Source organism: Pseudorca crassidens, chromosome 17, assembly GCF_039906515.1.
Source record: "Pseudorca crassidens isolate mPseCra1 chromosome 17, mPseCra1.hap1, whole genome shotgun sequence".
NCBI classification, from domain to species: Eukaryota; Metazoa; Chordata; class Mammalia; order Artiodactyla; family Delphinidae; genus Pseudorca; species Pseudorca crassidens.
The window spans coordinates 43,224,207-43,251,195 of NC_090312.1; the positions used below are offsets into that span (position 1 = coordinate 43,224,207).

General features: G+C 41.1%; 1 long non-coding RNA gene across 2 annotated transcripts in view; it reads left to right on the forward strand.

Moving 5' to 3' along the window:
• Nucleotides 1–26,989, forward strand: part of LOC137210166 (uncharacterized) — a 139,335-nt gene that overhangs the window by 53,361 nt on the left and 58,985 nt on the right. Inside the window, exon 3 of one of the 2 annotated variants that reach the window (XR_010936291.1) lies at nt 18,535–18,641. The exons of the other annotated variant lie outside the window; for it this stretch is intronic. This is a non-coding gene — a long non-coding RNA (uncharacterized lncRNA). Of the gene's footprint in view, nt 1–18,534; nt 18,642–26,989 lie in introns of those variants that run through there. 2 annotated transcript variants of the gene reach the window in all.

Below are 26,989 nucleotides of genomic sequence, written 5' to 3' on the forward strand. Positions count from 1 at the left end.
GATTTTTAGGCCTTAGGCAGGTTGTGCTTCTGTATTTAATTTTGCTGCAGTAACACACACCCTTGTAATTCCCTTTTAGTAGGACTTCCAGCAGGGCTCTGCTGTCACTCGCAACTCACGCGAAAGCAGCGGCACATCTGCCGGCTGATTTGAGAACGGGCAATCATATTACCCCATCCTGTATAATTTGATCTGTGTGGGTCACCCAGGACTCCAGCAATATTTCTTTGTTTCTCGCTCACTTTCTCTCTTTCTTTTAAAGGATGAAAATTACATTCGTCTGTATCCACACCTATGTATTTTCACAATCATTTATCTTTTCTTAGGGAGAATTGTGTGCCATTTTTCCTACTCTCAAGTCACATGTCATTTTAGGCTAAAGGTATCCATGCTGCTGTAACATAAGTGACAAGAAAAAAAAACTGTGAGGTAACATTATGAAGCACGGTTTTAAAAGATTTTATTTTTACTTAATCAAAGAGGCTTGTATCCCCCGGAAGGATGAAGAGCTATTCTATCCTATCCTATCCTACCCTATCCTATCCTATCCTATCCTATCCTATTCTATTCTATTCCATTCCATTCTATTCCATTTCATTCTCTTCCCTTCCATTCTTCTACTCACCAGTTCGTAAGGCTGGCAGTAGTCTGGAAGAGGGAGACAGCTGCTGCTGATGTTGCAGCTTTGTCTGTGGTTGGGAATGTAGCTTTTGACCCACATGGTTAGTAAATGTTGGAAAAGCTATGGATGCAGAGGTTAAGTCGGGCATCATGACACTGTGGGCTTCTCTGGATTGCCAGGTGCCTCTGCTTATTGTCTGATGAGCAACCTAGTTTAAGGTTGTTCAGAATGGTGGGAAATTGGATTGGAAAAAAGATCATCAGTGTGTGTGCACAATTCTGGGCTCTACTGAGAGGGGAAATATAAGACAAGGTACGCAAGTAGGGGACACACATCCTGCCTTCAAGGCCAGATGGGCATTGGACCATCCCTTCCTTCCTTCCTTCTTTCCTTCCTTCCTTCCTTCCTCCCTTCCAACAAACAGTTAAACCAGAAGAAAAAAAAGACATTCTTTTCTAATTGGTGTAAAGATCAGATTAGTGATTATGTGGCTAAACTGATCAAATTCCATGAGAAATCAGTTCAGTTTTAATGCTGTTTTGTCTTTTATTTAACATCTTTATTGGAGTATAATTGCTTTACAAAGGTGTGTTAGTTTCTGCTTTATAACAAAGCGAATCAGCTATACATATACATATATCCCCATATCTTCTCCTTCTTGTGTCTCCCTCAAACCCTCCCTATCCCAACCCTCTAGGTGGTCACAAAGCACCGAGCTGATCTCCCTGTGCTATGTGGCTGCTTCCCACTAGCTATCTATTTTACGTTTAGTAGTGTATATATGTCCATGTCACTCTCTCACTTCGTCCCAGCTTACCCTTCCCCCTCCCCGTGTCATCAAGTCCATTCTCTACATCTGCATCTTTATTCCTGTCCTGCCCCTAGGTTTTTCAGAACCATTTGTGTTTTTTTCTTAGATTCCATATACATGTTTTAGCATACTGTATTTGTTTTTCTCTTTCTGACTTACTTCATTCTGTATGACAGACTCTAGGTCCATCCACCTCACTACAAATAACTCAATTTCGTTTCTTTTTATGGATGAGTACTATTCCATTGTATAGATGTGCCACATCTTCTTTATCCATTCATCTGTTGGTGGATACTTAGGTTGCTTCCATGTCCTGGCTATTGTAAATAGAGCTGCAATGAACATTGTGGTACATGACTCTTTTTGAATTATGGTTTTCTCAGGGTATATGCCCAGTAGTGGGATTGCTGCCTTGTGTGGTAGCTATATTTTTAGTATTTTATGGACCTCCGTATTGTTCTCCTTAGTGGCTGTATCAGTTTACATGCCCACCAACAGTGCAAGAGGGTTCCCTTTTCTCTACACCCACTCCAGCATTGTTTGTAGATTTTTTGATGATGGCCATTCTGACTGGTGTGAGGTGATACCTCATTGTAGTTTTGATTTGCATTTCTCTAATGATCGGTGATGTTGAGCATTCTTTCATGTGTTTGTTGGCAGTCTGTATATCTTCTTTGGAGAAATGTCTATTTAGGTCTTCTGCCCAGTTTGGGATTGGGTTGTTTCTTTTTTAGATACTGAGCTGCATGAGCTGCTTGTAAATTTTGGATATTAATCCTTTGTCAGTTGCTTCATTTCGAAATATTTTCTCCCATTCTGAGGGTTGTCTTTTCGTCTTGTTTATGGTTTCCTTTGCTGTGCAAAAGCTTTTAAGTTTCATTAGGTCCCATTTGTTTATTTTTGTTTTTATTTCCATTTCTCTAGAAGGTGGGTCAAAAAGAATCTTGCTGTGATTTATGTCATAGAGTGTTCTGCCTATGTTTTCCTCTAAGAGTTTGATAGTGTCTGGCCTTACATTAAGGTCTGTAACTCATTTTGAGTTTAGTTTTATGTATGGTGTTAAGGAGTGTTCTAATTTCATTCTTTTACATGTAGCTGTCCAGATTTCCCAGCACCACTTATTGAAGAGGCTGTCTTTTCTCCATTGTATATTCTGCCTCCTTTAACAAAAATAAGGTGTCCATATGTGCATGGGTTTATCTCTGGGCTTTCTATCCTGTTCCTTTGATCTATATTTCTGTTTTTGTGCCAGTACCATACTGTCTTGATTACTGTAGCTTTGTAGTATAGTCTGAAGTCAGGGAGCCTGATTCCTCAAGCTCCGTTCTTCTTTCTCAAGATTGTTTTGGCTATTTGGGGTCTTTTGTGTTCCCATACAAATTGTGCAATTTTTTGTTCTAGTTCTGTGAAAAATGCCATTGGTAGTTTGATAGGGATTGCATTGAATATGTAGATTGCTTTGGGTAGTAGAGTCATTTTCACAATGTTGATTCTTCCAATCCAAGAACATGGTATATCTCTCCATCTGTTTTTATCATCTCTCATTTCTTTCATCAGTGTCTTATAGTTTTCTGCATACAGGTGTTTAGTCTCCTTAGGTAGGTTTATTCCTAGGTATTTTATTCTTTTTGTTACAATGGTAAATGGGAGTGATTCCTTAATTTCTCTTTCAGATATTTCATCATTAGTGTATAAGTGTGCAAGAGATTTCTGTGCATCATTTTTGTATCCTGTTACTTTACCAAATTCATTGATTAGCTCTAGCAGTTTTCTGGTAGCATCTTTAGGATTCTGTATGTATAGTATCATGTCATCTGCAAACAGTGACAGCTTTACTTCTTTTCCATTTTGGAATCCTTTTGTTTCTTTTCCTTCTCTGATTGCTGTGGCTAAAACTTCCAAAACTATGTTGAATAATAGTGGTGAGAGTGGACAACCTTGTCTTGTTCCTGATCTTAGAGGAAATGCTTTCAGTTTTTCACCATTGAGAACAATGTTGGCTGTGTGTTTGTTGTATATGGCCTTTATTATGTTGAGGTAAGTTCCCTCTGTGCCTACTCCCTGGGGGGTTTTATCAAAAATGGGTGTTGAATTTTGTCAAAAACTTTTTCTGCATCTATTGAGATGATCATATGGTTTTTCTCCTTCAATTTGTTTATATGGTTTATCACATTGATTGATTTGCATATACTGAAGAATCCTTGCATTCCTGGGATAAACCCCACTTGATCCTGGTGTATGATCCTTTTAATGTGCTGTTGGATTCTGTTTGCTAGTATTTTGTTGAGGATTTTTGCATCTATGTTCATCAGTGATATTGTTCTGTAGTTTTCTTTCTTTGTGACATCTTTGTCTGGTTTTGGTATCAGGGTGATGGTGGCCTCGTAGAATGAGTTTAGGAGTATTCCTCCCTCTGCTGTATTTTGGAAGAGTTTGAGAAGGATAGGTGTTAGCTCTTCTCTAAATGCTTGGTAGAATTTGCCTGTGAAGCCCTCTGGTCCTGGGCTTTTGTTTGTTGGAAGATTTTTAATCATAGTCTCAATTTCAGTGCTTGTGATCGGTCTGTTTATCTTTTCTCTTTCTTCCTGGTTCAGTCTCAGAAGGTTGTGCTTTCCTAAGAATTTGTCCATTTCTTCGAGGTTGTCCATTTTACTGGCATATGGTTGCTTGTAGTAATCTCTCATGTTCCTTTGTATTTCTGCAGTGTCAGTTGTTATTTCTCCTTTTTCATTTCTAATTCTATTGATTTGAGTCTTCTCCCTTTTTTCTTGATGAGTCTGGCTAGTGCTTTATCAATTTTGTTTATCTTTTCAAAGAACCAGCATTTAGTTTTATTGATTTTTGCTATTGTTTTCTTCATTTCTTTTTCATTTATTTCTGATATGATCTTTATGACTTCTTTCCTTGTGCTAACATTGAGGGTTTTTTTGTTCTTCTTTCTCTAATTGTTTAGGTGTAAGTTTAGGTTGTTTATTTGAGATGTTTATTGTTTCTTGAGGTAGGATTGGATTGCTACACACTTCCCTCTTCGAACTGCCTTTGCTGATCCCAAAGGTTTTGGGTCGTGCTGTTTTCACTGCCATGTGTTTCTAGGTATTTTTTTGATTTCCTTTTTAATTTCTTCAGTGATCTCTTAGTTATTAAGTCGTGTATTGTTTAGCCTCCATGATTTTGTATTTTTTACAGATGTTTTCAAGTAATTGATATCTAGTCTCATAGCCTTTGTGGTCGGAAAAGATAATTGATACAATTTCCATTTTCTTAAATTTACCAAGGCTTGATTGTGACCTAGAATATGATTTATCCTGGAGAATGTTCCATGAGCACTTGAGAAGAAAGTGTATTGTGTTGTTTTTGGATGGAATGTCCTATAAATATCGATTAAGTACATCTTGTTTAATGTATTATGTAAAGCTTTTGTTTCCTTATTTATTTTCATTTTGGATGATCTATTCATTAGTGAAAGTGGGGTGTTAAAGGTCCTTACTATGATTGTGTTACTGTTGATTTCCCCTTTTATGGCTGTTAGCATTTCCCTTATGTATTGAGATGATCCTATGTTGGGTGCATAAAGATTTACAATCGTTATATCTTCTTGGATTGATCCCTTGATCATTGTGTAGTGTCCTTCTTTGTCTCGTGTAATAGTCTTTATTTTAAAGTCTATGTTTTATGATATGAGAATTGCTACTCCAGCTTTCTTTTGATTTCCATTTGCATTGAACAACTTTTTCCATCCCCTCACTTTCAATCTGTATGTGCCCCTAGGACTGAAGTGGGTCTCTTGTAGACAGCATATATACTTGTCTTGTTTTTGATTCCTTCAGCCAGTCTATGTCTTTTGGCTAGAGCATATAATACAATTACATTTAAGGTAGTTATAAATATATATGTTCCTATTACCATTTTCTTAATTGTTTTGTGTTTGTTATTGTAGGTCTTTCCCTTCTCTTGTGTTTCCTGCCTAGAGAAGTTCTTTCGCATTTGTTGTAAGGCTGGTTTGGTGGTGCTGAATTCTCTTAGCTTTTGCTTGTCTGCAAGGGTTTTAGTTTCTCTGTCAAATCTGAATGAGATCCTTGCTCAGTAGAGTAATCTTGGTTGTAAGTTTTTCCTTTTCATCACTTTAAATATGTCTTGCCACTCCCTTCTGGCTTGCAGAGTTTCTGCTGAAAGATCAGCTGTTAACGTTATGGGGATTCCTTTGTATGTTATTTGTTGTTTTTCCCTTGCTGCTCTTAATTTTTTTCTTTGTATTTAATTTTTCATAGTTTGATTAATATGTGTCTTGGCACATGTTTCTCCTTGGATTTATCCTGTATGGGACTTTCTGCACTTCCTGCACTTGATTGACTATTTCCTTTCCCACATTGGGGAAGTTTTCAACTACAATCTCTTCAAATATTTTCTCAGTCCCTTTCTTTCTCTCTTCTTCTTCTGGGACCCCTATAATTAGAATGTTGGTGCATTTATTTTTGTCCCAGAGGTCTCTGAGACTGTCCTCAATTCTTTTCATTCTTTTTTCTTTATTCTGCTGTGCAGTAGTTATTTGCACTATTTTATTTTCCAGGTCACTTATCCATTCTTCTGCCTCAGTTATTCTGCTATTGATTCCTTCTATAGAATTTTTAATTTCATTTATTGTGTTGTTCATCATTGCTTGTTTCATCTTTAGTTCTTCTAGGTCCTTGTTACATGTTTCTTTTATTTTCTCCATACTATCTCCAAGATTTTGGATCATCTTTACTATCATTACTCTGATTTCTTTTTCAGGTAGACTGCCTATTTCCTCTTCATTTGTTTGGTCTGGTGGGTTTTTACCTTCCTCCGTCATCTGCTGTGTGTTTCTCTGTCTTCTCATTTTGCTTAACTTACTGTGTTTAGGGTCTCCTTTTCACAGTCTGCAGGGGCTGGAGGTTCGTATTTCCTGTTGTGTTTGGTGTCTGCCCCCCAGTGGCTACGGTTTGTTCAGTGGGTTGTGAGATTTCCTAGTGGAAGGGACTGGTGCCTGTGTTCTGGTGGATGAGGCTGGACCTTGTCTTTCTGGTGTACAGGACAGTGTCTGGTGTTGTATTTTGGGGTGTCTGTGACCTTACGATTTTAGGCAGCCTCTCTGCTAATGAGTGGGGTTGTGTACCTGTCTTGCTAGTTGTTTGGCATAGGGTATCTAGCACTGTAGCTTGCTGGTTTTTGAGTGTAGCTGGTGTTAACGTTGAGATGGAGATCTTTGGGAGAGCTTTTGCCGTTTGATATTATGTTGAGACAGGAGGTTTTTGGTAGACCAATGTGCTGAACTCGGCTCTCCCATCTCAGAGGCACAGGCCTGACACCTGGCCAGAGTACTAAGACCCTGTCAGCCACATGGCCAGGTACATGGGGAGTTTCTTGCCTTTTGGGAAGTCTGAGGTCTTCTACCTGTGGTCAGTAGGTGTTTTGTAGGAGTTGTTCCACATGTAGATGTATTTCTGATGTATTAGTGGGGAGGAAGGTGGTGTCCACATCTTACTCCTCCGCCATCTTGAAGGTCTCTGTTTTGTCTTTTAAAACATAGAGTACTTTATCTGAAGATTTATTTTTTACAAATACAGTAGAAGCAATGTGTAAGAGACTAAAGCTTACTTCATCAGGGTGAGGTCTAAGAAAAGCCATAGAAGAAGGAATCGAACCAATAAGCATTTTAATAGTGGGTAGTCCTGCTGCGATCAGAGAGTGGTTTATAGAAAGAAGTTGGATGGTTATAATTAGTGGTGGACGCAAATGGTTAATGCAAGGATGTTTTCTTTCATACAGCAGTGAAAGCCATTCTTGCTATGAAATAACATCACTTCTGCTGAAATAAACTCCACAGTGTTAGTCTCAGGCTGGTGATTAGAGAACCTAATTCTTGTGACACTTCTCAACCAAGGAGTACTAAAGCTCTTGACATAGTGCGGATGTTCAAGGTTGCCTGTGGCTTTACAGGCTTGCAGTGATATACTGCTGGGCTCTGTTAGGTCATAGAATTGGTTACTGGCTTTTAGAGGGATTTCAGTTTAAATTTGGAATCTCCAAGCCAAGAACAGGACCCTTTTTCTGCTATTCATTATAAAATAAACAAGTCTTCAATTAAGCCATCTCCTTTGTCAGAACCTATGGGGCAGGTAGCCCATCAATGAAGGCATCGTTTCTTGTAGATGAAGGGCGGGTAACAATAGGATGCTACTTTACAGTATTTTATAAACACTTAGATGAAATTACCCTATGATTTGTACTTGGAAGTAACAAATTAAATATTTTGGGTGCATATACTAGAATCAGTTGCTTCATGAATTCTAATGGGGGTGTGAGAAAAGAGTTGTGCAGTGCTCCAGCCTGTGGCTTCAGCTGGACATGCCCGTGGGGGAGTCTGACTCTGATGTATCTAAAGGAGACATTTTCTAAAGCCGACCTTGAAGGTAGAAAATAGAATGCAAGTGGTGGTGGTGGGACTTGAGGAAAATGCTTTCTCTTGGGATCTGGAAAGGAGATGCCAGAGAAGATAGGACTCAAGGTTTGAAAAAATGGGGTGAGCTAAGAGGCATCCTAAATGAGTTTCTAGATTGTTTGGTTAAAATGGTCCCTGATTTTTTTTTGTTTTTTAACAAAAACACCTCTGAGGATCCCTAAAGCAAATTTATGTATATCACATTAAAAATATGCCTATTAAATTGTTTTCCAACTCGTGATATCCTAGATGAATCAAGTCCACAAGACCTTTCAAGTGATCAGTATAACCTTATAGAAATAGCTAGACTCAGGAAGTTTTGATTTTGAGATTTAATGAGTATTTCAATGAACGAGGGTAATTAATTTTATTTCTTTCAGAAATTTAAAAAAGTGTGTATATGTGTATTTTCTTTTAGGGAAATGGCCAAAAACCTTATTGAAAAATAGAGGGAGTACAAGATGGCTTATACCTTCTTGTGACCAAGGGCAAGTCACTTCACTTCTTTGGTCCTCAATTACTTTATTCATAAAATGAGAGAACTGATGTAGGTTCTTGGATGTGTATAGATACTTATAAAATAAATGATGCTGCTTGTGTGTAAATACTCTTTTAATGTGCATGGACTGTTGCTTATCTTTTTCAGTAACCATTATGAGGTGGGCACTTAGCTGGTGGAGTGGAGGAGGAATGTGGAGCAGGGATGAGGGTAAGCTGATGCAGGAAGGGGAGCCTTGTGCGGATTGATGATGGCTGTGCACGGTGAGCTGAGGAGTGCGCCCGTGGCCCCAAAGATTAAAGCAAAGGAGAGAAAGCTAGACAAGTGGACAGTTCCCAATCTATTAAATCTCATCAGCTAACAGTATTTCAAAAACAATGTTTGGGGATTGACAATCATATTTTGTAAGGATATTAAAAAATCTAGTATGATGTGTTACCTACATTTTGTGAATAAAATGACATTCACATCTGTGTATATAGGAAGCATATATTATCAGGAAAAAAAATCCAGTTCTTTAAATTCAACAAATTTATCTTTTGGAAAACTCATCCCATCATCCTTATTCTCCTCATTTTTCCTTGGACTGGTAAAAAATGTCATCCTAATGGCCACAGGTCCTAGGACCAGCATTTAGAAATCAATGAGTGTTTCCAGGATTCATTCTATGATCCTTGTTTGTATTTTCTGGGAGAGAACTAGTAAATGAGTGCTCTCCTAGGCTTAAAATCCTGAGAGTCTATGTTTAGTGGTTCTAGCGATGCAGGGATTGAAGGGGGAGAACAACTCTTTGTCACCTTCTCGGGGGACCAGCGAGTGGCTCTGTATGTGGGAAGGGCAGGCAGGAGCACATGTGTCTTTGGAAACAGTGGCAAGCACTGAGATGGAACCTCCGTAACCCTGCTGGGATGATCATCTTTAGACTGAGTTTTACAATTAGAATGGTATGAATAACATAAATAAACTGATGGTGACTTACCTTGCTTTTTAGTTTCATTTCCTGGAGTTTTATGACTTGAGTTTTGTGAAAATCACCATTATCAGTCGGCAGGTAGTCCACCCATCTCAAATTATTTGTTGATTGTCTGAGAAATAATTTTTCCCGAAGGAAGTCCAGCACTGACATAATACTGATTTAATTATTAAACAATTCTGCTTATTTTTCCATAGCCTTTTGGCCATATGTAGCCTTTTGGTGTTCTGAGGATGGCTCCTAGCACTGCAGTGGTGCTGTCCGTGTCAATCAGTGTACCCTCAATGGGAAAGCCTGTTTTCAGGGGACTCAGTTTCCCCCTTTGTGTTGGAGGGTGATAATAGTGAGATAGTCATCTCCTGAAGGCAGAGATAAGAGCATCCGTCTGTTACCCTGTCATGATTCCCTGATATAACTGTGTTCACCACCAATGTATATTTAGACCAGGAGCTTCCCACTATCTGAAGCAAAAATTTCTTGTTGCAAACCTGCAGTATGTATATTGGCAAATAGTCAATGTCCCTTAAGAGGAAACTGGAAGGCACCTTGGATTATTTCTGTTAGAGCATGTGAGTCCTCTAAGCTATGGCATTTTTCTGGTCAGTCTGATTGGCAGGCAGGAGGCCAAAGTTAGCATTGACCCAGAGGCCACCACAGTGGGGAGAGGGTAAGTAAGGGATGTGTCTCCCTTGTTTAGAGTCACACAGGGACCTTAAAATATACCCTTCTGGTGTTTAGACCAGGTTACTCTTTCCTTCAAGGAGGTATGTTAAGTTCCTTCTACTTGTCTCCTACTGAATGTTATATATAACTGAACTTAATTTTTATTTTTTAAGTTCTGGTAATGAAGTAGCTTTGAAGACTAGTCTCTTTGTTTTGTGAAGACAGGGGCCTTTAAAGATGGGATAACAAAGAAAGGGGCCTGGAATAGGTTGAAAAGGTAGCAGCCTGGAGAGTGATGTGTGAGTGACTCTTCGGGCAGGACTTCTTGTCATTCTTCTCTTCCTGTAAACACAGAGGCTCAGCTTCACGGGAAACCAGAACTCTGCCCATGAAACATCTTCATCCTGCCATTCTCTAGGTCTCAATCAATGAAGCCATATAATTTCAACCATTCACAGTAAAAAATTTAACCCAGGCTTCCCTGGTGGCGCAGTGGTTGAGAGTCCGCCTGCCGATGCAGGGGACGCGGGTTCGTACCCCGGTCCGGGAAGATCCCACATGCCGTGGAGCGGTTGGGCCCGTGAGCCATGGCCGCTGAGCCTGCGCATCCGGAGCCTGTGCTCCGCAACGGGAGAGGCCACAACAGTGAGAGACCGCACACCGCAAAAAAAAAAAAAAAAAAAAAAAAAATTAACCCATTAAAAAACTTTATCAATGCTCTTGACTTTTCATTTTTAATCAGTTACTGGGGGGGGGGGTGTTCTCTAAATAGTTCTCTCCATCCTCATCATAATTACTTAATCCAGACCCCCATATCTCCCTGCCTGGACTTGGGCGTGGTCCTCCTGGTTGCTTCCTTGGCCTCAGTCTCTCTGCCCTTCCAATCCATTGCGTGTGCTTGTTTGGGGACTTATCCTTCCTTCACCCCCGCTCACATCATCACCTCCCTGTCTTAACCAGTACCCAGTGCATCGAGTCTCAGCTCTACTGATTGAGCTTCCCCAGGATTCACCCGCTCCACACAAATTTATTGAGCACCAACAATGCATCTGGCATGGTGCCAGGACCTGGACATAGGAAAAAGATAAAAGCCCCACTTTTGAAGAGCATTGGTTCTTGTTGAGGAGAGAAAGTGTAGGGGAAGTTCCGGAGTCAGGGAAGCCTTTGCCAAGGAGGTGACCTTGGAACCTGGTTTTGAGGGAGTGGAATTCATCAGACAAAAGGAATTTCCAAGGAAGAGGAACTGTGAAGAGAGATGAAAGGTACTCGTTTGAGAGGTGGCATGAATTCTGAAGTTAGCGCAGGATGGCTTGAGGGTGGGCGCTGGTAACTTGGCAGGAAGGAGGAGGTGTGGGCTGCACCCAGGCCTCGTCACTGTGGTTCCGCTCTCCCCAGTCAGCAGAGAGCCCGCCTCCGGCTGGGCCTGCCTCGTGCCATCTTGCTCCTTTCCCAACCGGGCCCTCACTTGCATGTTCCCCTCACTTGACATGACAAGTCATGTCATGTCATGGAAACATGACATTCCCCCAGATCTTTCTATCTTTTAAGGTGCAGTTATTGTGCCACTTGCTCTAAGGAGACTTCCTAGACTTCTTGGGCCCTCTTCACAGTGCCCTCTGTTTCTAAACTTTTTTGTGCGATAAAGTTACATAATATAAAATTTACCGTTTTAATTATTTTTTAGTGTACAATGTGGCATTAACTACGTTTGCATTGTCGTGCAACCATCACCACCATCTCCAGAAATTTTTCATCTTCCCCAAATTGAAACTCTATACCCCATCTCTCCAGCTCCTGGAAGCCACCTTGTTACTTTCTGTTTCCATAAATTTGACTTCTCTAGGTACCTCATGTAAGTGGAATCATACAATATTTGTGCCCTTGTGACTGGCTTCTTTCATGTAGCATAATGTCTTCAGGTTTCATCCATGTTGTAGCATACATCAGAATTTCATTCCTTTTTAAGGCTGAGTAAAACTCCATTATATGTACGTACCACCTTTGTTTACCTATTCACCTGTCAGTGGACACTTGGGTTTCTTCCGCATTCTGGCTGTTGTGAATGATGCTGCTTTTAACGTGGATGTATAGTGTTTGAGTCCCTGTGTTCACTTCTTTGGGGAGTGTTTCTCTGCTTAAAAAATTATTTTAGTCTATACACAATTTGGCATGAAATAACTTCTTATTTATTACTGATATTATTTTATAATACTTTGAACACCTACTAAATGGTATGGAATAGGCACTTCATGTAGAGAAACAATCAGAGCCACTAACATTTACTGAGCACTTATGATGTACCAAGTACTCTTCTGCATGTTTTGCATGTAGTAACACATTTAATCCTCAGAATAACCTTAGGAGAAGAACACTTATAGTCCCCATTTTACAGACTGAGGAAACGGAGGCACTGACTAGTTATGTAACTTACCCAAGGGCATGTAGCAAGTAAGAGGTATATGTTATGAACTCTCACAGCAACTCAGAGAAGCAAATATTACCATTTTCACTTATTCTGATGAGAAAATTATTGCTGTCAGAAATTGTCACACCTAATACCACACAGTTAAGAAGCAGCAGAATTCAGATAGAACCCTGGTTTACCTGACTCCAATTCCCATGCTCTGCAGTGTATTTTATTTTATTTTACTTTAAAACCAGATTGCACATTCTTGTGAGAAGAAAACATCTTTCTGATTACTGCACATTTCTAAGTACATAATCAGTGATCACTAAATATTTGTTTTCTTATTGTTAGGTTAATAAGTGGATGAATGTGTAGGATTTAAGGAAAGGATATCATAGTTTTGAGTGGAGACTTGAGTTTGAGGACAAGGGAATGGGAAGAAATCATTTAAAACAATAACAAAGAAATTAATGCTCAATAACCATTGTTTTTCCAAATCTATAAGTAGGTCATAATACATGGAATGCAGCGTTACATATCCTGTGTCCCATGAAAAACAGTTATTGATGATTCACAGAGTTCCACTGCTCTTGTGAATTGTTCAAATTTGCTGGTAAGATGAGAAGCCCCAGACTCCCACCAGGCTGCTGTCTCTGCTCCTGCCATGGAGGAGCCTTTTCTGTGAAGAGGGGAGAGCTTGGGGGAAGCCAGGCTGGGAGGGGATGGCTGACAGGGAGAGTCAGGATGGATGGATGAGGATGGATGGCCCCAGTGGGAGGAGGGCACGCGTGAATTGAGAAGTAGGATCCATCCATTATATAAAAGTAAACAATAAGCAACTTTTGAATCACGGTGCTGCATTTCCTTCTGGGATTCAAATGACTGCACAAACCACTTGAGCTTCATTTTTATGGTTTATGAAGCTCAAGGGAATTATATGCTCATGATTTGTAGTTGCTGGTTCCACGTAGTGTTTATGGCTCCGTATGCTGTGTACGATGATATCGTGTGCATGCCTGTACACAGGGTTTAATTAATGACCTAGAGATTATCCTTGGCCTGACTTATTGATGTCTCTGTGTTGGAAAACATGTGCTCACATGCTGAAAAATAAGAGCAGCTTAGGGCCAAGAGCAGGAGCCTTGGAATTTGGAGTGAAATTTCATGCCACTCCATGCTTTTACCAGCTGCAGAGTCAGTCTTTGGAATTCTTCATGTGTTGTGCACCTTTCCAGCTCATCCTCTAAGCTTCTGCAATAAGTGAATCAATTAAAAGTTGAATTAGATTCTAATTCCCTTTGAATCTGTTCTTTCCTATAGTTTTTGGAGAGTGCAATGGATATAAAAGTTACAATTGTTTTTTTAGTTATTCTTTCTTTGAGAAGCAGTGAGTCTTCTCCATCTTCTGCAGTTCAGGGCGTGTGGTGTCCTGCCATGGACTCATGTAACAATGTTTTTTGGGCCCCGTGTGTGAAGAGGGAAGGTCGGGGCACAGGTTGCAATTTTATTAACTTTTTTCTTTAGAGTAGCTCTGCTAAAATTAGATTTTAGAGTGTTAAAGTGACTTAGATTCAGTTCAGTGATTTTCAAACTTTAAAAAATTTAGAGATCCTTTCTTTAAGGAAAAGCAAGTGTAGAAGCCAACAGACAAAACAGATAAACAAGCAGTTGTCCTTGTCCCTTTGGCCAGGTGAGGGGCAGTGTGTGCAGTGGTTACAAGTATGAACTGTGGCATTAGACTGCTTGGGTTCAGGTCCCAACTTGTCCCACTTGCTTAGAAGGGCAAGTTACTTAATCCTCTTTTATCTCAGTTTATCCATCTATAAAATGGGGGTGATATGAATAAAACTTTTCTCATGGGGTTGTTGATATAAGTTAAGTGCTTAGGCTGTTCCTTGCATGTGGTACTATCAGCTACTGCTATTATTATTTAACCTGCTCAAGGCTCAGTGAAGTAGTCTGAAAACCTCTGAGTTCTTCAAATATGTATTGAATACCTGCCATATGCCAGGCACAGGTCTAACTGCTGGGGGGAAGGTGGTGAACAAAACAAAGTCTGCTTGTCTGGCTCTTACATGCTGGTGGTTTAGCCCAGGGGTTGGCAGACTTTTTCTGTAAAGGTTCGGGTGTGTAAGTGTTTTAGGCTCTGCAGACTGTACTGTCTCCGTCATCACTGCTCAGCTCTGCAGCTGTGGCATTAAGCAGCCCTAGACAATATGTAAATGAATGGGCGTGGTTGTGTTCTAATAAAACTTTGTTTATAAAAACAGGGAAGTGGGGTGGATCTGGCCCGAGGGCAGAGGTTTGCCTCTTCCTGATCTAACCTAACCTCTCCTTTTATAAACAAGAAAATTGAAGCCCAGGTCACACAGTAGTGGCAAAATCAAAACTAAAATCCTGTTTCAGACATCCTGTGCTGTATTCTTTCATTCTGCCATGCTCTCTGGTGCACTGGTTCTGTGAGGGCCCAGTCTTCTCCCTTCCTATCTTCTATTAAACTGCACAGTGAGCTGCGTGAAGAAAAGGTGACCAGGAGTCTTCCCAGCAGATCCTGTGATTTGCTTGCTTTTTTATCTGTCTTTAGATTGGTGTATTCACTCATTCAACAAATACTTACTAGGTGCTTATTGTGTCCTAGGTACTGTTCTAAGACACAGTGGCTAGTGGTTAGCAAAGCACACAAAGATCCCTGCCCTCTTGGAGTTTCCATTCTAGAGGGGAGGAGGGTGACAATAAGCAATACACACAACAACTAAGTAAATTATCAGATGACGAGGACAAACAGGAGTGTAGGCATAGGTTGTAGGGTTTCCTAGATGGTCAGAGTAGGCCTCGCAGAGAATGTGAAATTGTAACTGAACCAAACTTGGGTCTGCTCCCCCACATGCAGTAAAGACAATCTACTGACGCCAGGTTGTGGTGAAGGGAAGTGCAGCATTTATTGCAGGTGCCAAGCAAGGAGTCCAGGGTAGCTAGTGCTCAAAACACCCGAAGTCCCCATGGGTTTCAGCAAAGAATTTTTAAAGGCAACGTGGGGAGGGGCATCCCAGGGTATGTGATCAGCTCATGCACAACCTCTGATTGGCTGATGGTGAAGTAACAGGGGTTAACATTACCAGTCTTTAGGCTCCAGGCTGGGGAGCCTGGGGGCTACATGTTCATGGTCATCACGTGGTTAACATCTTCCATTTGGTGGGGGTTTTCGAGTCTGTAAAACAACTCAGGAAACGTGCGTCAGATACTATTTTCTAGGCTACTTAAGAGAGGAGTTAAAGCAGAGGATATGGGGGAGGGGTCTGTCCCAGGAAGGCCCCAGAGGGTCCCGCTCAGTTACAAAATTTGAGAAAAGCTTTGAGGGAGATGAGAACATCAGCAGAGCGAACCTGAGGCAAGAGCAAGAACTGCTAGAGCAAAGAGAGGGGTTCCTGTGAAGAGTGTTGGAAGAATGGCAAATAGGCCAGTGCAGCTGGAGAGGAGTGTGCAAGGGGGCGTAACAGGAGTGGAGGTGGGGTGGGGCAGAGACCATACTGTGTCCATGAGCCTGAGGGCAGTGGGAAGGCACTGCAATATTCTGGACAGAGGACTGCCCTGCTCCAGGAGAATGGGCTCCCTCTGGCTGCTCTTGAGAATGGAGTATAGAAGCAGACTGGGTAGGAGGACATGGCATCAATCCAGATGAGAGGTGATGTTGACTCAGGCCACAGGGACAATGATGGATGGAGAGAGAGAGGAGGTCAGATTCTGGAGATATATTTTGAATGTAGCACTGATAGCATTTCCAACATATTGAAGGTGGAGTATGAAGAATGAGAGGAATTAAAATGATCTTCTGCTTACAGTATTCATAGGATTCCTGAGCTGATTACACAGCCCAGGAACCTTCATTTATGTCTGGGAGAACTGAGGTCCAGAGAGGAAGGACTTTCCCTCGGTCGGGGCAGCTCTATCTCCCTTTTCTATTGACGGTCTTTTGTCTTCTTGTGTTTATCTTCTTCCTTCTTACCTGATGCCACAGAGCTAGGTGCCCCTCCTCTGGCCTTTCCCTGTCATTCTGTTTTTACTTACACCTGTCATGAAATGTCCCTCTCTGTTTACTTGTTCCCCCCCATAGGTTAGCTCTCTGAGGCCTCCTAGCATAGTGCTTGATATATAGTAGGTGCTTAGTTAATATTTGTTGTATGAAGAAATACATTTTTTGAAATAGTCTCCTCCAAATTTCCAGCCATTCTGAAGTCTCACTGTTGTCCTTTTATAGTTTTTCTTCTTTCACTGACTTTTCTTTCAGTGTTTTCTTTCTTTCTTTCATTTCTCATAGAATCTTAACTTGGATTTGCTTCATATTTTCTATTTTAAGAATTTCCCTTGGGCCTGTCACATTGAAAGGAAAAGTCCTTTGATTTTCGTTTTAAATTACATCTGTTAAACAGTAACACATCAGGCAGTAAGGCATTTGATATTTTAAATCTCTACTTTTACTTTCTTTTTGTTCCTCAACAGGTCTCTTGGGGGCATTCAAGTTCAGAGTATCTTGAAATTCTGCCAAGACTGGGGCACAGTTGCTGTGGTGTGTGTAATGCTTGAATGTGTGACGTGCAGCTGGATAATGCAGAGTTTGCTCATGCCCAGAGTGTAATGCATCTGTCTACACCCGATCCTCTCCTTTGCCATTACTCTTAGTTGAGCATGTGCTATAAAAACCACCAGGTGTCAACAATCTAGGCAACCAAGCCCTAACTAAATCTTCTCAGGATGAAGGTACACCTGCCGGAAGCATCTTCCAGAACTGCAAATTCATAAAACCCTTTGCTTTTAGCTGAATGATTGCTCCATGTCCTGAAAGCTACAAAAACACAACATCAGGTTAGAGTACATAATGGGTAAAATACCTGTTATCTACAGTGACTTGAAAGATATTTTTATTCTTTTTGCATATTATTTTTTGAGGGATATGTGAGTCTTTTTACTGTCTTAAAAGGGCTGTGAGCTAGCAACAGATTATTGGTTGCCACATTTTTGGCTTTATGACTCATTGATCATAGTCTCATTCTTTGGAGTTCAATGATGAAATAATAGATAATATTTATAGCCTAGCACCATGCTAAGTATCCTACATGCGTTCTTTAATTCTCACAACCCTACGGTAGGTGCTATTATTATTTTTATTCCCATTTTACATTTGGGGCGTGAAGTTAAGTAACTGACTCCATGACAATATCTGTGGAGCCCAGGGCATACTTGTTCTTACCAAATGGTGTTTGCTTATCTGTAGCTCTGTGGTATTATGCTGGCTCATGTTCAGTTTTTCCTCATTTCGATTTTAAATTATGATCGTTTTGGGGATACAGGGTAAATCTCAATAAGCCCTAATGTTCATTTGTGTTTCATTTGGTGTATATTTTATAAAAATTTCCAACTTTTCTATACCACTATAGCATTTACAAAATGCTTTTACAAATAATATCTCCCTTAATTTTAGTGTTCTTCGGACTCTATTCTTCTATCATCAGAGTCATACTGATCATCTTAAATGCAGAGAAAAGCTTCCCTGTCCTTTCTTTTCCCTTTTAATTCCCCCCAAATCCCACCTCTCCTCACATCTGTTGCTTCACAGTATTCAAAATAATTTCATATCTATTATCCCATCGAATCCTCAAACCAGTCATCTGAGGTAGATGGTGTTTTCCCTATTTTTCTGCCGAAGAAATTGAGTCTTAGAGAAGTGATTTGACTGTCAGAGAGATGAGGCAGAAGGGAAATCAGAGAGATTCGAAGTCTGGGAAAGATTCAACCCACCATTTGCTGGCTTTGAAGATGAAGGGTCCCAAGCCTGGGAAGATGAGCAGTCTCTAGAAGCCGAGACCAACCCCTGGCCAACAGCTGGCAAGGAAACAGGGACCTTAGTCCTACAACCTCAGGGACCTGACTTCTCCCCTAGTACCTCCAGAGAGGAGCACAGCCCTGCAGACACCTTGATTTTCAGCCTTGTGAGACACTTAGAGAGAACCACCTGAGCCATGCTGTGCCCGGACTCCTGACTCATGGAGCCAGGAGAAAATAAATGTGTCGTTTTAAGCTGCTGAATTTGTGGGTCTATTACAGTGACAGGAGAAGACAGATACGGTCACAAAAGCTGTTCTCTACTATTTCCACTGGCTTCCTGGGACAGCACCCAGCACTGTGCTTTCTAAAAGGGAGAGGACCATCCACTCCAGGTATGCACAAGATGATCCGCTTAGGTAAAGAAAAAAAAAACTCAACTCTTAAATTTACAGTTTTGTAGTTTTTATAATGTAATTAATGTATTGGTATAGCAGAATATTTATAATGCATGTATTGTGTTGTCTGCTCAATTGTTTTTTTACTGATAGGGTTACATGATCAAAAAAGCATGTTGAGCAGTGACCTAGTGGAGCGGGGAGCAGAATGTCAAGTCAGCATGTCTAGTGGTAAGCTCACTGTATTTGGAGTTGGAGCGATTGATTTTGTTTCCACCTATGATGGAAATTAGCCTGGTGGCTTTGGTTAAGCCACTTTACATCTGTGGCTCACATGTCCCCATGGAACCTGAGGGAGATTACTTGAGCTTCCTTGAGAGTATAGGGATGCCACGTTGATGTCCAATCAGTAACTACCATCTCTGAACCATGTCTTTGTTCTGACTGAGGAAAAAGAAACTTAGACCAAAAATACAGGTTTTACTGAGTTGGCTTTTTGTTTGGACAAATTGATCACTGTGTTTGACAGAGTTTACTTAATACAGTAAGCTACTTCTGGACAGGTATTTTTCTGATTCACTTCTCAGGTCTTTCAACCTCTAATCTGGTACTTTGCACCAGATTAATAATAAGATTTTGCAGTATCAATGTGTGGACTTAATTAGGTAAAATAAAAAAGTTAAAAAGAAGCAGTAACAACATAATTATAGTGATATATCTTAGTTATTACCAGGGCCCAGGTTGCCTGACTGCTTCCATTAGGACACAGCATTTCAAGGAGACTGGCAGTAAAATTGATGTCACTAGAGATATTCCAACAGGACTGTCAGCTAGCTCCATGTAAGTAGTACATACCGTGTGCCAGATGTTATTCTAAGTACTTTCTATTTCTATACTAACTCAATGTTCACAATAACAATATTGGTTTTGTACTAATATTTTAGTTACAAGTGGGTAAAGCAAGGCACAGAGAGGTTAAAGAACCTACCAGAGGTCACACAACTATTGATAGTAATTGGCAAAGCAGGTATCCAAACCCAGCAGGATGGATTCAGAGTCTGTGCCCATCACCACTATGCTCTGTTGCTTCTCCATGGTGCGAGGTTGTGAGGTAGGCTTAGAAGGACTCTTCTTCTGAGTTCTTCAAGCATAGGTATTCTTAAATTCCTAACCCATCAGGAATTGAGGACCACCTTCCTTCCCCAAGGACTCAGAGCATGAGAGCAGAATGGGAGAGCCCAGCGTGGGGTGTCTAGGGTGTTGCTATGGAGATGAGTAGCAGGGAGAGCATGGCTCAAAGAGCTCTCTGGCCTTGGGAAAATTAAGCTTTCTGAGCCACAGTTTCCTCATATGTCAACATGGAGCTGACAAACCTACTGGATGAGGCAATAGAGGATGAAATGAAATAATGGATGTATAGCATTGCTTTGGGCATGGAACACAGCAGTGCTTAACGAGACTTTGTTGAACAGCACTGTGCCCAAAAGGTGTTAACACACAGGAAAGAGGATACGTCCCGCTACCTACGGCACAGCTTTGACTACGTGGAACTCCAATGCACTGTGTCCCAAGCCTGTCCCATGATCTCCTGCTTCCATTCTGACCTGCCTGTGTTCCTGTGTTCTGAACCCTCCCACAACTTCACCATCCCCCAGCGTCCTAGGTTGGAAACCTCACCTGTACCCAAACAGCTGCAGAGCTTTGTTGAGTCTGCCTCTCTAAAGTCAGCAGGACTCATCTTCCTCTTTGTTTCTTTATGGCTAAGGATTTAGCTTAGGTCATCGTCAGTAGGCTTGGATTATAGGCACAACCTCTTAACCCATCTTCCCATCTCCATGTTGCTGCTGGTTATCTGTCCAAAACACAAGCCAAAATATTGCTTCCTCATGAAAACCTCCTTTTACCTTTGTACTGCTTTTAGTGAGACTGTATAATCTGGACCCTTTCATGGTCACATCCCATCCAGGAACAAGATGTGCACTTGGCAGAAGTGCCTTGTGTTACCTAAGGAGTACATGAGTGTGGTGGTGGTGGCTGGATGTGGTGCGTCAGCAACTGGGTAAGGGAGCCACCAGCACTGGGGTTGCTTAGAATAACTAGTCAAAGATAGAGGGTGACTAGCTGCAGTCTTGGCCAGGGCCATTGATTTCTCCTTCCTTTCCACTTTCCACCTTTTGAATGCTTCCTTGTCACCAACTCTCCCACCAAAGTATATACAAGAAGAATAAAAAAAGCCTTTCAGAATTTGCAGATACCTGGGAAGGGCTCTGGAGACAATCTGCATGTCCAGAATCTGGGAAATACTGTATATATAAGCATTGGCTTCTAAATACACAGTTTGTAGGCCTGAGATCTTTGTGGTCACTAGGCTATAATTTTTTTTTTTTTTTTTGCGGTACGCGGGCCTCTCACTGTTGTGGCCTCTCCCGTTGCGGAGCACAGGCTCCAGACGCGCAGGCTCAGCGGCCATGGCTCACGGGCCCAGCCGCTCCGCGGCATGTGGGATCTTCCCGGACCGGGGCACGAACCCGCGTCCCCTGCATCGGCAGGCGGACTCTCAACCACTGCGCCACCAGGGAAGCCCTTCAGGTGTCTTTTGTCCCTAGCCCAGAGAAGCTAAGAAGCAGAAAACTGGAAGACGGCAGGGAAGTTGCAAGTCACAATCATACTAATGGAAGAGAAGAATGACAGCTGACAGCAAGGGAGGTGACAGCAAAGCTCAATCAGCAATGCAGGACTGCTGTGGACTAGCTCGGAATTGTTGGCTTTTGTCTGCAAGTCCAGGGCAAACCAAGTGGGGATTGCCTTTAGGCACCACACACAGGAAAGGGACATTGGAGGGAATGACTTCAGCTAGGAAGATGTGAATCTCTAAATGTTGTTCATAATTTTGCCACATCAAAGAGCTCTGTCTGGGGAGGAAGCTGGGATAGGAAACTGGGCAAATGTTGCTTGGCTCAAGATAGATGCTGGAGGACCAAGAGTTGGTTTCCAAGGTAGGTGGGCACGAGTGCTAAAGAGAGGTGCTCTCAGGTCCATGTGGGTGGTCAGGTTGATTCAGAAACTAAATTAGAAGAGTTTAGGTTTTTGCTGACCAAGTTCCTTTCACATAACCTTAAAAAAAATCTGCTGCAGACTGGTACCTTCAAGATGTATGCTCTAGGGAGGGAGCACAATGATCTTGGGGTATGTGGTGTATGTAGTATACAATGCCTTTTTATCTAAATACAGAAAGAAATTAAGCTTTAGTTAAATAAATATTGACAGTGGCATTTTGTGACACATACATAAATATACACATTTTGCGGGGATACTCAAGTACAAAATGTCAAGTGTTTGAAAATGACTGGTCTCCGGAATAATATGGCTCTATCAAGCAGTCTGCATGAATTCTTTCAATTTCTTGCCCCCAGTTGCATCTGCACACTTACCTGTATCCATAGCCTCATTTCCCCCTTCACTCCTTTTGCTATGAAAAAGAGCTCTTTCAGTGGAAGAGATGGCCTTTCCTTCTTTCTGAAGGTGGTTCCTCCTCCTGCATTTAGGGTCCCAGTTCTACCAGTTAATTTTGAATAGTACTTACTCCATAAATCTGTTCTCTTTCTTACTACATATTTAATATTTTATGCTCAACTTATGAGTAGTCTCACAACTTTCCCATGTTTAGAAACACTCTCCAGCTCTTCATCCTGAATCTATTGTCCTTCCTCCCCACCATACCTCATTCCTGAGAAGATTTTGCAAGAGGAGCCCAGGCTCCCTGCATGCACTTTCTCTCTTCCTTTGACTTGTCTTCCCCTCTAATCTGGGTTCTGTCCCAGCATCCCATGGAAGCTGCCCTGGCTTTTATGCTCCGGCTTTAATCACCAGTAATCACCTAATGCCAAACCCAGTGTGCACTTTTACTGCTCATTTTTCTTAGCCATTCTTTGGCATCTTAACCATTCCTTTTCTTTTGAATGTCTACTTTCAGTCCACCTCTATTAACACTCATGACCACCTACCTGGGAAACCACCTCTTTCAGGTCAGATATGGAAAACATCATCTTTGGTCTAAGCTGGTTCCTCTGTCTGTATTTCCCTTTCTTAATGAATGCCAACACTGTCTGCTCTATCACTTGAGACTGAGCTTCAACTCCCTCTACTGATGAGTCAGTCAAAGACATTCTTCATTTCTATTACTGTGTTTATGATTTCTAGCATTTCCTTTTGATTCTATCTTTGAGTTTCCATTTCCATGCTTACATTTCCCATCTTTTCTTGCATACTGTCTACTAACTTTTTTCATTAGAGCCCTTTACATATTATAGTTATTTTAAATTCTCTGTATAATTCTAACATCCGTGTCATATTTGAGTCTGGTTCTGATGATGTTTTTTTCTCTACAGACTATTTTTTCTTGCCTTTTGTCACACCTAGTAATTTTTTTTTTGAAAGCCAGGCATGTTGTATTGGGAGCTACAAATTGAGAGAAATAGGTCTTTAGTGGGAGGGTGTATGTTAATCTGGCTAGCAGTTGGATGTACCAGAGGCCTGAGTTTCCTCTAGTCCCTGTTTTTGTTCACCCTTTTGGTTTTGACTCTTCCCTATGTACTGTTCCTTGGAGAGAGTTTGCATCTCTCACCTCCTCTTTTAGCTGTAATCCACTATTATTATACTGGAACCTATTGGTGCAGTTGTAGGGTGTGGGGGCGGGGGTGTGTTCTATAATCTTCTAAGTGTTGGTCATAGGTTCATAGGAGCCTATGTCTCCAGGATGTGGCCTTCACAAGGTTTTCTGTCCCTCTCCCAGTGGTATAGTTTTTTCCCCCTTGCGCCATGCTCCACTCCTGGACTGCAGTTTTCCCAATCTGTTTCATTGAAGCCTAGTTCTTTATGAATATGGGCTTTTCTCTTCCCCCCTTAAGTGTGACAGGAAGACTGGAGGAGGCTGGAAGGGGAGGGAATTCCTTTCCCCAAGTGAGATAAGGTTTCAGAATTGTGCTGAGGTGAAACACTTTCCTCTGGAGACTAGGATTTTGTTATAGAGATTGCTCTGGGTGGGTTTCACAGCAGTTGCTCTCCCCCTCCCCATGCCAGGGCTAGGAGTGGGAAGAGTTCTTTCTCAGATCCTTCCTGTGAGAACATGGTGGGGTTCCTGGAGGGAAAACTCAGGGAGGATCCCTCCCCCAGGAATCTCTCACTCTTACACCAGTCTACACTGAGCCTCCAGCAATTTGTCAACATTACCAGTTAAGCTTCCTACCAGTTTATGGCTCCTCTGGCTTTTGCTCCAGGGAAACTAATTTCGATTGTTTTACCCCCCGGGCTGTGCCTGTCTCTCTAGATTTAAGGGAGATGGTTTGCCCTGCTACCTCAGTTCTATGATAGGTCCAAGAAAAGTGATTTTCAGTTTGTCCAGATTTTTCTTGTTTAAGGATGGGAGTGATGACTTCCAAGATTTTTATACGTCAGAGCTAAGATCGAAGTCGGCCTCATTCCTAGACCGTCACTGTCCATATCTAAGTCCTATTACTTCTCTTTCCAAAATATCTCTTGAGACATCCTCAGTGTTAGTCAAAGCATCCTGATTTCTTGTCTGGATCCCTGTGGTAGTCTCCTGACCATTCTTATCTCCAGAAATGCACTTGTTCAGTGGATTCTTTAAGTGGCATTTTACGACTGTCCTTACTAATGTCTTCTGATGGTCCATCCACCTTAGTAGAGAATACAGTGTCCCTCTATGGCTCCTGCTCTCTAGTCCCTTACAATTTAGTAGAAAAGGCAAAAGGTTCAGAGTCTGAACACAGGGATATGGATGCATTTTATGAGAATTTTGAAATTATTCCTTTAATTTCTGTTGCTTCAATTAAATAATCCCTTTAAATTGGGACCTGTTCACAGAAGTAAGAAAACAGGTCAAAGAGAAATAAAAGTCAGCACAAATTTTAATAAATGGTCTATTTATTGATACAAAATTTGTTTCTTTGTGATCACACTAACATACCCATAGTTGTACAGAGGAAGGGACTGGATTGAAATGTCTGTTATTTTGGCCACAACTGCAATAAAGTTCTGAGGGCTGTGATGTGACACATACTCTGTCAGAACATACATGAGCCTGGACACGGGTAAGATGAGGGTCCCCAGCATAAGCGTTTGACTTATTTTCAACCTCAGGAGCTCTTAATTCACTTCCAAGGACCAAATGAAGTGATAACTGTAACGCACCAACAGTCTAGAATTTAGCTGGCCCTGGAGACGTTGCATTAGCGTTCTATGGGTGAGGTCTAAATTAGATGGCAGTCAGGTATGTACACAGGAGTGGTCATTACTGCGGGCAGATGTGCACGGCTAATGGCTGGCAGTGGAGATTGCTGCAGGGGGAATTCCTTGATAAAAATGAGTTAAAATGAGACAGTGGATTATCCAGAAGGGTGCTTTTCTACAGACTACACTTTTATTGGTGAAGGCAATCAAAAGGAAAAAAGATAGAGCCATTAAAAATGAAAGCCACTATAATGTATTTATTTAATATCATCTACGTAGTACACAACTGTATGCCTATATGTGATTTTTTTCTTTCAGTATGAGTAAACTAAAGGAAATAACTGCTTTTATTTTTTCCTCAAATAAATGGAAATGGGAGGCTGGTACATTAAGGCAATGTAGGGACCTAACGTACAGGGGCAGAGGGACTACTTGCAAAAGAGCGAAACCTTTATACATGTAAGCCACACTGCCCACGATCTCATTACACTGCAGAGAGCTTGCAAGCACTGCTCCCCAATCACAAAGAAAAATCAGCGTGCAAGTGACCTGTGTGTTCGCACCTCTGCAAATCTCAGGCAGGAGCGGAGATTTATATTCACTTTACGCACCCCTGAGGAAATACCCATTTTATGCCATTGATGGGCCAGATGTATTTTCCTCTGTGAAATCTGATCAGAATGTAATTAGAAGAAAATACGCTGTGTATTCAAAAACAAATGCACAGCATTCTTTAAAACTCCATGGTAATTTAGGCAGTGATATCAGATTAGACGAGCTGTACGGAAGGGTTGTTATGTGTGATCGAGCCTATGCGGTTATATTTGTGACAGTGCACTGATTTAGTTCTATAGCCATTGAGCTGAATTGAAGATTTCACATGTCCAAAAAAAACTTTGTCTGAATATGATTACCAATGTGATAAAATACCTCATATTAGGTAGTGGGATTCCTTGAAAATGACAATGTGGATTTGAATCTTTTTTTTTTCCGGAACCGATTTTACATAGAAGGAAAGAAAAATGAAGATGGCTTTGGGGGAAAAATACACACATTTCTAATAAAACTTGCTAGAGCAATCACACAGACTGCTATTGTTCGACCTCATCTGTGCATTTTACTGTAACAAAGTGATTAATATGCTTCAAATTTTGAACTTATGGACTCAACTATTTTAGCGTCATATCATCAAAACATACAAAAGCCTGACACATCTAATTTCTATGTAATCCCAAGTAGTATAAAATTATGTGTGTATTTATAATATTTAGGCATTTGAATGGATTGTGTGACATAAGCATGGACAATTATATAGAGGAACATGAATAAAACATGTTCAAATGCATAAACAAGGCAGACACCAGCCAAAAGAACTGTATATGTGAATGAAGAATTAGGATGAAAATTCACCCTTTAATCTCTTGTAGACTTTGGATCACAATATTTTATGTAAGACTGAATACTTTATAGGAAATATCAGGGAAAAAAGGCATCATTCATAATCTGTGTACTACAAGGATGTTAATTCTTAGTTTTATGTGAACCAGAAAGGTGAGTAAGATGTTGTTAGTGTTCCTGAACCTCTCTGAGGAGGTCCAAAGAGAGGATGGATTAATGGCATTGGATTTAAAGGCACGATTAACAGGAACTGCTTCTGAATTGAAGGTATTAGGAAGCAACTTTACAAAGAAGAATATTCCCATAAGCAGATTCAGGCATCATCTGGGAATACTGATGGGTCCCAAGGAACCAGTAAGCTACAGCCTTGCTCTGGTATTTGTCAAAACCTTTCAAATGTGAAGAATGTCTAAAGAAAAGGAGAGTTTCCGGGTGCACGTTAAGGATTGAAAGAAGACATGGCAGTTTAAAAACATGGCCCCGAATTCTTTGATACTCCTCCCATTGAGAGGTTGGGTCATTTCCCTTCCCTTTTATTTCTTTCTTTCTTTTCATTTTTTACTGGAGTATGGTTGCTTTACAATGTTGTGTTAGTCTCTACTGCACAACAAAATGAATCAGCCATACACATACAGGTATCCCCTCCCTTTTGGACTTCCCTCCCATTTAGGACATCACGGTGCATTAGGTAG